General features: G+C 40.1%; 1 protein-coding gene across 1 annotated transcript in view; it reads right to left on the reverse strand.

Moving 5' to 3' along the window:
• The window catches only part of sema4ba (sema domain, immunoglobulin domain (Ig), transmembrane domain (TM) and short cytoplasmic domain, (semaphorin) 4Ba), a 44,510-nt gene extending 31,594 nt beyond the window's left edge, over positions 1-12,916 (reverse strand). The window contains exon 1 of the mRNA XM_034684809.1: positions 12,739-12,916. The gene's annotated coding sequence lies outside the window, so the exon portion shown is untranslated. The remainder of the gene's footprint in view (positions 1-12,738) is intronic.
• Positions 12,917-13,202: the final 286 nt, after the last annotated feature.

The raw sequence follows: 13,202 nt of genomic DNA on the forward strand, positions 1-13,202 counted from the left end.
AGGTAGGATCATGGGTAGGATGACTGGACCAAGATGGTGGCCACATTTCTTGCGCCCCAGCAGCCAATGCGGCGTCTACTCTTTATATGTCCATGGTTGTAACTAGCTGGTGGATGGTGGATTAAGGTGGGGTAAGACTGAGATAATTTGACATAGAGTGGTCTAGACTGCTATGTTTGTAAAAGTGTCTTGAGATAACGTTTGTTGTGATTTGGCGCTATACAAATAAAGATTGATTGATTGATTGATTGATTGATTGATTGATTGATTGATTGATTGATTGATTGATTGATTGATTGATTGATTGATTGATTGATTAAGATATGGGGAAAAAATGCTGATAGACCGATTTCCTAAGTTCGTATAATTAACAAGCTAAAGACACAGCACTGACATTAAAACAGTATTTCGGCCTCCCAAATAAAGAGCGTTGTCAGATGGCCTATAAATATGTCGTGATTTGGCAGTGTCGCTGTCTTTCCCGTCTTTCACATGGTTTTATTTGTGGTTAGGTTCAACACCATTTGACCTTCCATTATACGCTGTTAACTTATTTAGCCATTACTGATTCAAGTCCTCAATGTTAAACATTTCCCATGTTTCAATGGGGCACACTCTTCGATAATTAGTAGATCAAACTGAGTTAGAAGCTGACAACTTAAAAGAGACCAATAATTGATTCACAAGTAGCCTGGGAAACCCAATTCAGTTCTCTTTCAATGGAAATTCAGAAGTCTGCATTTCTGATAGGTGACTTAAATCTGCAGAGGAATACCATCTCTTCCTTGCCTGACCAATTTTAAGCCCAATCCCCAGACCCAGCTAGGAGTAATTAATGGTTCATTTTTCCCTGAGTGAACCATACAGCAGTAATTATGACCATATGCTGTTCCAAAGACTTTTAATTGCCTAATTAAAATCTTATTAAACTATTGAACAGAGATAGGAGACATCTTGAACTCAAGGTTCAGAGGAGTTAAATTCATCAGGCCTTTTTCTCCTCAGGGGCTTGTGACACATGGTCATAGGTTGAGCTTTTTATCACAAGCATTGACTTCTTCAAAAAAATACCAAATTTAGAGCCAAGAATGTATTGATAGATAACAGTAAAATATGGCTGTGAAAGTGGATGAGCATATTTCATCACCTCTGGCTTTAAAAACCCATTCAAGGGCCTAAATCAACCCTGCTTGAAAATATTTGAAATGATATTCCATTTCAGTCCTTTTCCCTTCTGTGCAAATTTCCATAACAGATGTGGGGCCAGAAGAAGCAGCTTGCCTATGAAATGTTAAGTAGCAAAGAAGGGGCTGACGCTAGGCCTGCTATTACTGGCTGGACCAAAGTGGGTGAAAAAGAGCAGAAGGGTCTCCATGGAAAGTCATAAAATTGCTTCCAAACTTAGAGTAGGAGCTATTACACCTTTTACTTTGGGATTCTTTGTGATAAGTATTTCCATCTTACCCAAAGATGGAAATCACCTGTGAGTGACTAACTTCACCAGAGAAATATTAGATTTTTAAAACTATGTGAGAGTCATTTTCCTTTCTTGACTTTGCGCCCTTTACTCTCGACACCTGGGTCAAATCTTCCCATTACAAAAACATCAAAGAAAGCAACACTCTTGATTCATTCTCTTCATGTGGTGTCATTAAAAGGCCCTTCAGAAATGGCAAAAACTGAAGGATGAGGACCAGCTCGTGCCTTCTCTGCACTCTTTAATTTTTTAGGACTCTTCAGCTAAACCACTTTTTAGGGAGCATCCTGCACACTGCAGAAACAGTCTTTTTTCAAACCCTTAGCTTTCATCATTTAAAGTATCAAGAGTTGTATCACTTAATACACACATTTTACAATAAATACCTGGAATCATTATAACCTGTTTTCTCTTTTCATATATTTTTCTAGCATTTTTGACAATTTTCTGGCAAGTGTTGCAGCCACTATAAAATCCCCTTCACAGTTCAAAGTGGGATGTCTGGATGTCACTGATTCTGCTCACTGCTCTGAAGTACAACTCAAAAACCTTGAACTAATGACTAAGGTTTTGACTTCAGCTTCTATCTACAGTTTCTCAGAGACTTTTTTAAAAACAATGGGTTGGAAATTGTTTAATAAAATTATCTTACTTATTTCCTACCATGTGCATGTCACGATTACCATAAAATGTTTTGACATTCTCTGCATATAATTATTATTTAAGTTTCTCAGCTGCTGATGCTGCTACTGCTGGAAAATAATGATCACTTCAAATGAGCTGCTGTTCCCAAAGATGCTCAGTATCAAACTTTAAAATGACAATCTCATACGTGTTTCTATAACGCAACCAAAATCCTCTGCTGAAAATAAACTACCTTTTTGATCGGCAGTGATGAGATGTGCATATGAATCTCTAGCATAGTTTGTAACTATTTTTCAATCTTTCTTTTTCATGACACAGACTGCTTTCAGGATGGCTAATAGACTGCCAACACATGCTGTCTTTGCAGGAGAAAAATATCTTACAAATGAATATGGTAACATTATGTTTAGATATGTTGTAACTCAATTACAACATATGGATGTTGGATGTACTTCCTGCGTCAGCTTAGGTAGTTCAACCTGCCCCAGGAGCTGCTGATCATGTTTTACAGCTCCATCATCCAGTCTGTTCTGTGCACTTCCATCACTGTCTGGTTTGGATCTGCGACCAAACTAGACAAACACAGACAGCAACGGACTATAAGGACTGCAAAAAAAAAATCATCTGTGTCGATCTGCCCCCCAACCAGGACCTGTACCGGTCCCGGGCCAGGAAACGGGCAGGTAGTTTCACCGCAGACCCCTCACACCCTGGACACAAATCTTTCAAACTCCTCCCCTCCGGCAGGCGCTACAGATCACTGTGCAAAACAACCTTATATGAACAGTTTCTTCCCCCAGGCAGTCACTCTGATGAACACTAAATACTCTCTGTAAATAAACATGTAATGTAACAATTTTCCAAGCGGAATTCACAAATTTGTATTTGTTTTATTATTTAACTATCACCTACATATACTTTTTTTTAATGTAAAACTACCTCTGCACTACTCACCACTGCACTATTATCATATTATTTTAAGCCTGTACATATTAGTCATGCCTATTTGTTGTTCTTTTGTGTTTATAGTTGATGTTATTATTATCATATTTATATTTTTATGCCTTATTCTTATGCCTTTGTACAAAGAGAGCACAGTTTACCAAGACAAATCCCTTGTGTGTTCAAGCATACCTGGCCAATAAAGCTGATTCTGATTCTGATTATCAGGTAATTTTTCACAAAGGGTTTAATGCAGTCCCTACTGAACTTAACCAAACTCTAGTTCACTGTGTAACCACTAGTTTCAGGTCAAGAAATACTATATCCTGCACATTGCGTGCCGTCTCATAAAATTCCTGCTGCTCCGCTACTGTAACAATGAGTTTAAAAAAAAGAAGGCTTTAAATGTCATATACAGTAGTCACTTGATCGTGAGTTGCGTAACAGTTTGGAACAGCCAAAGAAAATGTGACCAAACACAGTCCAGTCCAGTCCAGTAAAAGCAACACATTCATCAAAGACTTTTATGAGATATAAAAACTGTTTAGTATTGTTCAGTGCACTGGAGGAGATATCGCAGCCTGTGTTTTTATGAGGGCTCTTGGCGTTTCACAGACACAGGTGAGGAGCCATTTCAGTGCTGGCTGCCGTAAGTAGGTCAGGCCTGCTTAAACACTCACTTCTATTCTCAATGTCTTCTCATCTTTGCCATAAAATTGTGTCTGCATTAAGTCGAGTGGCATATTGACCTTTATAGAGCAAGTGCTGATTACACAGCGTCCAACAGAGGACCCTTAACTCACTTGGTCTTGTTTACCTTTACTAACTTGCAACATTATAGTCAAAAATAGACAGACACAGAATTCTGTGGTTTTGTTCAAGGCATTATTATGATATGATCGTGTTTAATTACTCTATGTCTCACACATTTTTTCACACACACACATAGCATTGAAATATTTATCCTCTTTGAAATTGATTAGGCTGCTGTGGCATCCATGAAAGGCTGTAAACAAAGCAGCGTGGCTCTTCTCCCTTGATGTCCGCAGCAAGAAGCTGCACGCATTCCACTAGCTTAGAGGCTTAGACAGAAGCTCAGGCTATAGGCCACTGGGCAAAGAGCTGCACACATCCATCACTGTGTGAGACCGATAAAAGGCTCAGAATGTCCTCTCCTCCACATGTCCATCAAGTATAGAATCCACTGACCCTCCTCAAACACCATTCAGAGTTTTAAAAGCACATGATAACCCTCATGATCAAACTTTCAGGTTTGAGGTTTTTAAAGTTTTACAAGACGACTCTTAAAGTGGACTATGTAGCATTTCTTGTAAATAAAATATGGAAGAATTTAAATCTTTTATAAATATATGAAATGATGTCAACATTTGGAGCTACTTACAAAAAAGTATGAATGTATCCTGTTAGAGGAACACATGCAAAGCCAATTTTCTGAAATTATCCTTTAATGCTAATAGACATGTTTAGTTTAGTCGGCATTTTGTAGCATATTTCTGCATATCATGGCACATCACCTTCACCTGTAGCTAAGGGGAATAGTCATTAGAGTAGCACTATTAGCAAGAACATGCTCGCTGTTACCCTTGAGTCCTTTTTGCCAGTGCACCCTTGGCAGGAGCGACAAAATAAGGACTTATTGCACATCTATGGCTCAAAAACTAATTAGAGAAACCTTTAATATTCTCAGGAATGACATACCTTAATCCTAAATAATGTTCTGCAAGATATAATCACCTGATATATCAACTGGTCTGTAGCTGTTGTGATTCAATGTGGTTCACATCCTTCGCTCTAATCTCAACATGTCTGAAAAGTTGATATCAAGCACGGGTCACATCTTCATTTGACCTCTGCATTTGGCACATACATCACATTAAAATATCTAAGTAGGGGTCAGCCCCTCCCTTTATGTGGAGTCTGAGAGTGGGGCAACTCCCCCTAACACATGGTGACCTCACTTAGCAAAGATCAATAGTGAGCTGCACATTCCTCACTCCTTGTCCACAGAAGTCACTTAGGCCCTGGTATCCTAGTCATCCCAGCCATCTTGCGAATCCTTTAGTATGGTGATATTCGGAGTAAATTCCAATCATTGACATAAGACATCCAAGACGACCAGACTTGACCTTCAAGGGCAACATGTGCGGTAAACCTTACACAGGAGATGAACCCTTGTCACTCAAGAGTATCACGCTATGGTCCATGCTAATTCAGGCAATCAAAAGCAAATTTGTCAAGCTAGCATTGCTGAGTTTAGATCTATTTTTTTTGTGTTTATACTTCACATTTTTCACTCTGCCCTTTTCCACTTTCCCTGTCAACCGCACTGTACACAGCCAAGCACGCAGCAAAAATTATGGAGCCCACATTGAACTCCTGGCTAGATGATTAAATGGCTGACTGACTCTTCTATTTAACCAGACAAGCATAATAAGGGGATTAGCAACCTATCAGATGACAGAGTTCAGTGTGCTTGGCTGCAGGTAGGCAGATATCCTATTTCACATGATTTGCTAATGACTGAGAGGTTGGAATAAATAAGTTCTCTTCTTGAAGTAATATTTTTCAAAAAACTCACATCAAATACCTTTAAATAAGATAAATGGCATTAAATTTCACAACATTCTTAGGGTTGAATCTTATAAGAGTTAGTGTCAAACAGGGCCTTAAAGTTTGCAGTAAAGAAAACAACTAGATTGCGTGTGAGATCCAGTCATAGTCTTGACACGCCCACACAGCACCCAGACCCCCATAGCAGGATGCATGTAGGTGGCAGCTGATGTCATGGAGAGATGGAGGTGAAATGATCTCTTACTAGAAAGCTGAGCCTCTCTGGAGTGATATCAGAGCACATGCATATCCTCCGCCAACTTCACCTACTTTTGCACATGTAAAAGGAAAGACTGGAAAGGCATGTTGCAACTGCCCAAAGAAAAATGACTTCATTGTATTTTTAGCAGTTATAAATCATAAAAAAATAAACTTTTAATTTGGAACTTTGACCTTAAAGAGTCAGCTATTTCTAATGTGGTGAAAACCCATTTGGCTTTATTGACACTGGTATAAAAATAAGCAGTTAGAAGACGTATTCATGTCATTCTACTTTCTTACAATGAGAGAGAAAATGATTTTTTAACTTTAAGATGTGAGGTCAGGGATTTAATCCACAAGCAGGGACTTGCATAACAAAGCAAACACATGGAAACATGGGAAAAGCAGCCCATATCCCAGTGTGAGTGTAAATACAGTAACTGAGAAAGTGTCTCAATAAGAACTTTTGGCTATTTCTACAAAGTCACAATAAAGTGACCCTTTAACTTTTTTATTTTGTGTATTCAGTAAAATGAAGAGGACATATTTCCTGTGCTATCAAAAAGCATGTATCCTCCCTCAGTTACCTTACCCAGTGCTATCCATTGACCAGAGCAGAAGTCATATTGAGCGAGAAAAAAGCATGAAAGTGTCAGCACTGTGAGCTTAAACTGCACCTGCATGCCGAACATTTTCATCCTCTCCAGATGTCTGGAGGCCTCACTAGACCCAGCGCCAGCACATCTATTACTGTCTCCTCCACTGGCCAGACTCTAGTGGATAACTGCCAGAAAGAAAGCAGAGATGCAGGGGAGGGGGATCTGAGCCTTGCAGCCACTCATGCTGCACAAAAAGTGCTGAAAGAGGCCAGAAGACGGCTTGTGTGCTGTGTCTTAATATATCACATCTTCAATCTGATCTGATGAATTATTCAGACCGTGCTATCTACTGTGCCTCTCACCTAAAACATCTGCCCTGCCAGCCTGTCTGCCAGCTCTGGCTTACTCTCTGTCCTGCCACAGGAAGCTTTTAGTCTGCTGCTGTCCTGTGGTCTCTGTTACATTTAACCCCCTCCCTCTATCTCTGTTTCCATCACTCAGACTGGAGGAATAAGGCACTGTGAGATTATGTTACCATGTCAAAGATCTGTCTCTACAAGGGTTTAAAAGAAAGCAGGATCATTTTGATACTGTGCAAATATCTGTGTTGACAGAGCTGGGGCAAACTCAAGAACCTGGAGTATGTTACCTGTTACCTGACAATACCGTTAGGACCACTAGAAAAGTCAACAATTTAAAAGTACTCAAGTCTGTTTTTCAGTCTGTAAAGTAACACACCACCAATAGGAATGCTGAACTGACATAAAACTGTTGTGGTATAGCAGTATTAGCACCAAAGTTTATAAAGGAATAACTTTTTCAGTAGACTTAAAACTTTTTTCAACCAGTAGGTGCTTTAATAATTTATCTGTAGCCTACTTTTGGTAAAGATTGCTGTGTACAGTAATAAAAAAAAGACAACAGCTTGTTTACAGTGAGGCAATTAGAAGCCTGTGATCAGAGTTACGGTAGGTAATGTCTGTAAGGGTCAGTGGCACCATTAGCAGAGTAAAGGGCACAACCTGGAATGCTAGGAGATATCAAATCACAGTGTTTGGGGAGGGACGAGCTGCTTAACAGGGCCCCGTTAGAGGCTGATTCCATTAATCAGGACTACTCCAGTACTCATGTCAGGAAACACACGAACATGTCCGACCGCTAACAACCACCAGATGCATGTTTGCTGTACGGGACACCTTATAGTAGTCCCTTACGTTGGGGTCAAATGTACACATAGCTCTGAGGTTTCAAATAGATCTGTATTATTAAACATGCAAGAGGAACAGGTGTGAGGTGAAGGGTGATGGGAACACGCCCTGAAAAGACAATTTTGCAGCTCTCACAGCAGCACATGTGAAATGCTGACACACATGTAAACATAATCCACATGATTTCCTGAGAGCTCCCTCACAGGCTTGTTTACAGTAAAAAAGAAGTCACTACATGAGAAAGAGAATGTCCTCTAGAGCTCTTGATACAATTGTGACTTATTTTGAGCACATTTGTTACGGGTTAAAAGTCAAATCTGAGTTTCTCTGACAGACAGGACTGAACACAGCGACCTGGCCATGTTCCACGTCTTCAGTCATTTCCCACATCGGGGCACAGTGCTGGACTGGGAATAAACAGAGGAGCCCGCTGTGCTCCCAGAATGCATGTTTGCAGAGTTCCCATCAGTGAGTACACAGTAATAGGACTCCCTGAAGGCCTGTATTTAACCTTTAGGTTACAAGTGGCTGGCCACTCTACAGGCCAGCCCTCCTCTGCCTCAGCTATCATTAACCCTTTTCTTACTCGTTCAAGTCAACACAAACAGAAACAGCAACAAAGAATCACAACATCTGAAGACTATTTCATGCACTAAAAGAACTGGAAGAACTCTTCCTTTGTCATAATTTCCCAGGTCCAAAATAAATGTTGCTCTAAGACCAATATGAAGAAAAAAACCTGCATCTAAACATCTGTAATTCAAAGAAAACAGACCAAACTGCTGTGGTCATGTGATTTGATCGAAGCTTTAAGACAAGACTTAACGTCATTTACATCTCAAGAGACAAAACTCAGTCCTATAACGAAACTTCTGATAATTATCCAACATCAAGTTGACCTCAATCTGTGTTGTGTTTCTGTTTTAGAAAAGACAACACCTCACAGTTTGTATTTGGGCTGTGTTTTTGTACTGCTCTAAGCATTGCTTCTGTCTTGAAAGTAAACACACAATTTCTGGCAGCAGTTTAAAAACATACCTTGAATTTTGGGAGAAATATCAACACTGTAATAATAAGTGTAATCTAATTCAGAGCACAGTAGCCGTCACTTCAATGATCCTGTAACCTCTCACATATTTCACTCAAACTTGTGTTAGTGGCTTTAAATCAAAACACTTGAGACACAAAACCACATGGAGAGGGGTGTAGGAAAAATAATTCAACATTTTCTCTCTCTTCCTTACACACACACTCACGCACACACACATTGACAGGGAGAGAGTCAACCTGTCTATACAAACAGATGAAGGAGAAGGATCAGAGTAGCCTAATGCTGAGAAAATGCCCTTGGGATATGCTGACAAAACGGAAACATGTGCATATGGGGCCAGCATGGGGGATTAAGCTGTGATGAAACAGTATGATTTATTTCTTTGTATTTTCTCCCCTGAACAGATTTAGCACACTGCAACAGGTTCTTCACTGCTCTGAGCAGCTCCATGAGACAAACACAGCATGTTATAATTTGCTTATTTTCCTGTCTATATTAAGCTCTCCCAGAGGTCTGTGTGGCCTCCGATATTCAGGCTTTCTCTACAAGTTACTAACATCACATTAACTTTATTTGAGTCAAGAAATCTGGATTGGAGGTATTGATAGTCAGGCACCATGCTTTACCAACCAGCCAAAGCTTTTCTGACAGCATCATACAGGCAGCTCATTGTGAAGGCCGCCGGCATCCAGAATGCAACTGCCAGCTGTTTTCTTTGTGGATCAACCCAAAAGAAAACAGCAGGCCAAGGTCAGCACAGACAGGCTTTTCTCCTGCAGCAGACCGATGAATCTCCAAATACGAGACCGTAAAGACAAAAAGTCTCTCTGTCACAATCAGGATAGATTATATTCCGCCTGTTGTGGAAAACTCAACCATTCTCAAAAACTCATGAAAGCTTCTCTTTATTCCAGCCCTGTTGGGTGTTTGCTCATCATTTGAGGATCTGTGTCTGTAGGCGGGTTTCCATCCACTGGGTTTTATGCCAATTTACGATTTGAAAGTCGTTCTAGCCTTGAAAAAAAAGTTAATCAAATGAAATAAATTGTAATAAAGTGCAATGAGAATAGGCTTGGCAAATAAATCATGAAGCATGTGACATAAACAGTCACGGCAGAAGAAATCCTCAGATCTTTGGGAACAATAACAGGACTTTGATGTTCCTCTGATGAATACATGGGGACATAAAAACATGATTTTTACTATTTGAGGTTTATTTAATCACTTCATCTTATGAGCCAGAATAAAAACACCTGACTATAAAATCTAAGCACAAGCAGATGTGTGTTTCAGCTAGTTATTCCAAACAGGCTTCATCCACCTGCTGAACAGACTGATGAATCTGCAATTTTTAACATTATTCAAATGTATCTGACTCTCTGCCAGCCTTAAAACTGAGTTTAAGACTTGAAAATAGGAGCAGGATTTTGCAAAACCTAATCAGCCAATTTTGGAAATATAGGATATTGGCCAGTAGACTACTGACACAAGCTAATGCTAAGGCTGAACATTCATCCTGTAAGTGGCAGGTAGTTCTTGACACTTTTTAAAAAATGTACTTACTTACCTGTGGCAGGGTTGTATAAGAAAAATATCAACATGCAAGTAAAATTTCTTAATGCAAGCCAATATCACTGCACTTCTTTTAGTGCTACGTAATAGAGATAGGCCGATATGTTTTTTTGAAGGGCCGATACCGATACCGATTATTAGTAGTCAAGGAGGCCGATAGCCAATATTAGGAGCCGATATTCATTTGCAGTAAAAGGGGAAATATTGGCGTCAAAATTTTGAGTAATACAAACTCCAACACTTAACTTCGTTTAAATGCCTCCAAGTATATTAAACAGTTTTTCAGATTTGCAACATGTTAAAGGTTTTTATTCAATCTTAGACAATAGACATCTTCGTTTTAAAATTCTAACACAAAGTGCAGGGAGCTCCCAGGCCCAGCAGCATGTTTTATAAAGTGAAATGAAAACTTAAGCAAATAAATAGCTCCCTAAAGTTTTCTACAGTAAATAAAGTTTTCCAAAATGTCAATATAACTGAAATGTTAATCTTTCACTTATCTTTGTTTTATGGGGATATCTCCGTTTTTTTTAAGTGTGGTTGTGTGAGTTTTAAAACACTAGTAATTGTAGGGGCCTCAACGGATGCTGCTCAGCTCGTCTCCTGCAATGAGAAACTGCAGGGAGAAATGGAACACAAGCTAGGCTACGGTTTCTGCATACGGTGTCACTTCTGCCACGTGATTTAGCGAATTTTGAAAGATTCCGACCCGAGCACTCACTTCGGTTTAGGTGTATGCTTTCGGATATTTAAAAAAGGCTATGCCGATATATGTCAAAATGACGAATATCGGCGCCGATAATCGTCCCGGACGATAATCGTCCCGGACGATAATCGTCCCGGACGATAATCGTCCCGGACGATAATCGTCCCGGACGATAATCGTCCCGGACGATAATCGGTCTATCCTTACTACGTAATCCCCCTACATAATGATCTGCCTATGTCAGAGATTTGAATCAAATCAATAAAATGTAGCTATTAACAAAAAAAGGTTTTGAAAGATGACAAAGTTTTATAAAACAGAATACTGCAGTTTTCAAGAATAGCCCTTTCTTGCACCCCAGCTCAGCAGGATCCTCTTGCCCACATAAAGTGATGAAGGGGTGCTCAATAATGATGGGAACATGTCGCTTATCTTTTATACGTCACAATATTTTCATGATCAGATGCTGGAGTTTTCCAATAAGAGACTAGGAATAAATGTACTATGACACAAAGCAAAGAACTGTCTGTCCTCAAATGTGTCTGAGACAGACTAAATGGGAACATTAACACCAAAGCCCACTCTCCACTGGTGGAAAACAAACTAAATTGTTCCTGTTATTTCACAAAACAGTTAGCTTTGTTGAACTCTGTTGACACAGGAAAGCCAGCTTGAGAGCTTTTTGGTTAGGAGGTACTTGGCAGTGCACACTCTAAAGTAAAGAAAAGGAGTGAACTCAAATCTAGCATTGACCTCCCCGTTGACTTTTGACAAACTTCTCCGTTTTAGGTTTCAGTTCATTAACTACCACCCACACTGCTAACAGTCTGGCATCAGTTTCCATTGTGCTGTCAGCAGCATGTGAGAGAGAGAGATTTGAATGTCATGCAGTAAGTAACACCTGATGCTTCTGTGTTTTAGCTGACAGCATCTTCTCACCATGAGCCCCCAAACTAGTGTCACAACACAAAGACTCCTCAATGAACTGACTCTCAGCACCACACACAGCACACTGTTGATATTTATGCTCTTGCTCTCTCGCCCATGAGCTTTTCAACACTCCTCTCAGTTCACACTCAGTTTCAAGTTTCCAGACGATGTGTGCGTGCCTGTGTGTGCACACTGGCTGCCACATTCACCAACTCCCCTCTTTCGGAAAGAGACACCACTATACCAGTCACAGGAGGAGACTCAGCTTTAAGAGTCTGAGGCATCATTTTTTTTCTCTAGTGTTACCAGACACACGAGCTAGAAGGACTTAAAATATAAGCACACCCTGGTGAAGAGCTGCGTTTCCACAGAAAATAAGTCCAAGATCAACATCTCTAAATGCATGGGTAGCTCCTACACAAACACCCACAAATAACAAGCACAGGACTCAGAGAGAGATAGAAGTTCAGACTGGGTCGTTAATGACCCCCTTGCCCTGCTATCACTTTGCGATAAAGACCTGCTGAAGAGGGAGGAGGGCTGCTGCCTCTCAGCTCACACCCACTTATCCCTTTGAAAGAGAGAAACTAACAAGCAACCCCACGCAGACTTAGTCATAAAAACGTTATAGCCCTCTAACAGGGAAATGACAGGTTATCCTGGCATCATTTCAATAGGTAACCAGACCTGCAGCGTACTCACATTAATGATTCATGAAGCCAAGGCGCCACACAGTTAATGAACAGAAGGATGGTCTCTATAACAGCTCTACTTACACTCTGTCCCAAGAAATGAAATGCTTCCTTCAGATGCTTAAAATAGTTTCCTTTAGTTGACACAGATAAACTGATTCCTCCTCCAGAAAGTGTCAGAAGAAAGTCCACAAGAGCGACAGAGTTTAAAGCTCTGGTACAGGACAGGTCCACACTCTCCCTCTGCCTGACAGAGTGTCATACTACAGCCTGCCTACAACCGCTCAAAAGGCTGGAGCTCCTCCCACCACACACTGTCAGGGGGAGGGAGGGAGAGATATAGAGAGGTGCAGTACACTGAATGAGCATGACTCACTTTTTGCCGGACAATGAGCATGTGTATTTTTTTGGAGATTTTGGAGATGAAGATGTTTAAACCTCTGTTTTAACATGTCTTCATTATTATAAATAAAATTAGGTTGCTGTAATAAAAAAAATGATTCTTTCCTATCCGTGTAGACACATTGAATGTGTTTTCAGTGCAAACT

Source organism: Notolabrus celidotus, chromosome 6 (genome assembly GCF_009762535.1).
Source record: "Notolabrus celidotus isolate fNotCel1 chromosome 6, fNotCel1.pri, whole genome shotgun sequence".
NCBI classification, from domain to species: Eukaryota; Metazoa; Chordata; class Actinopteri; order Labriformes; family Labridae; genus Notolabrus; species Notolabrus celidotus.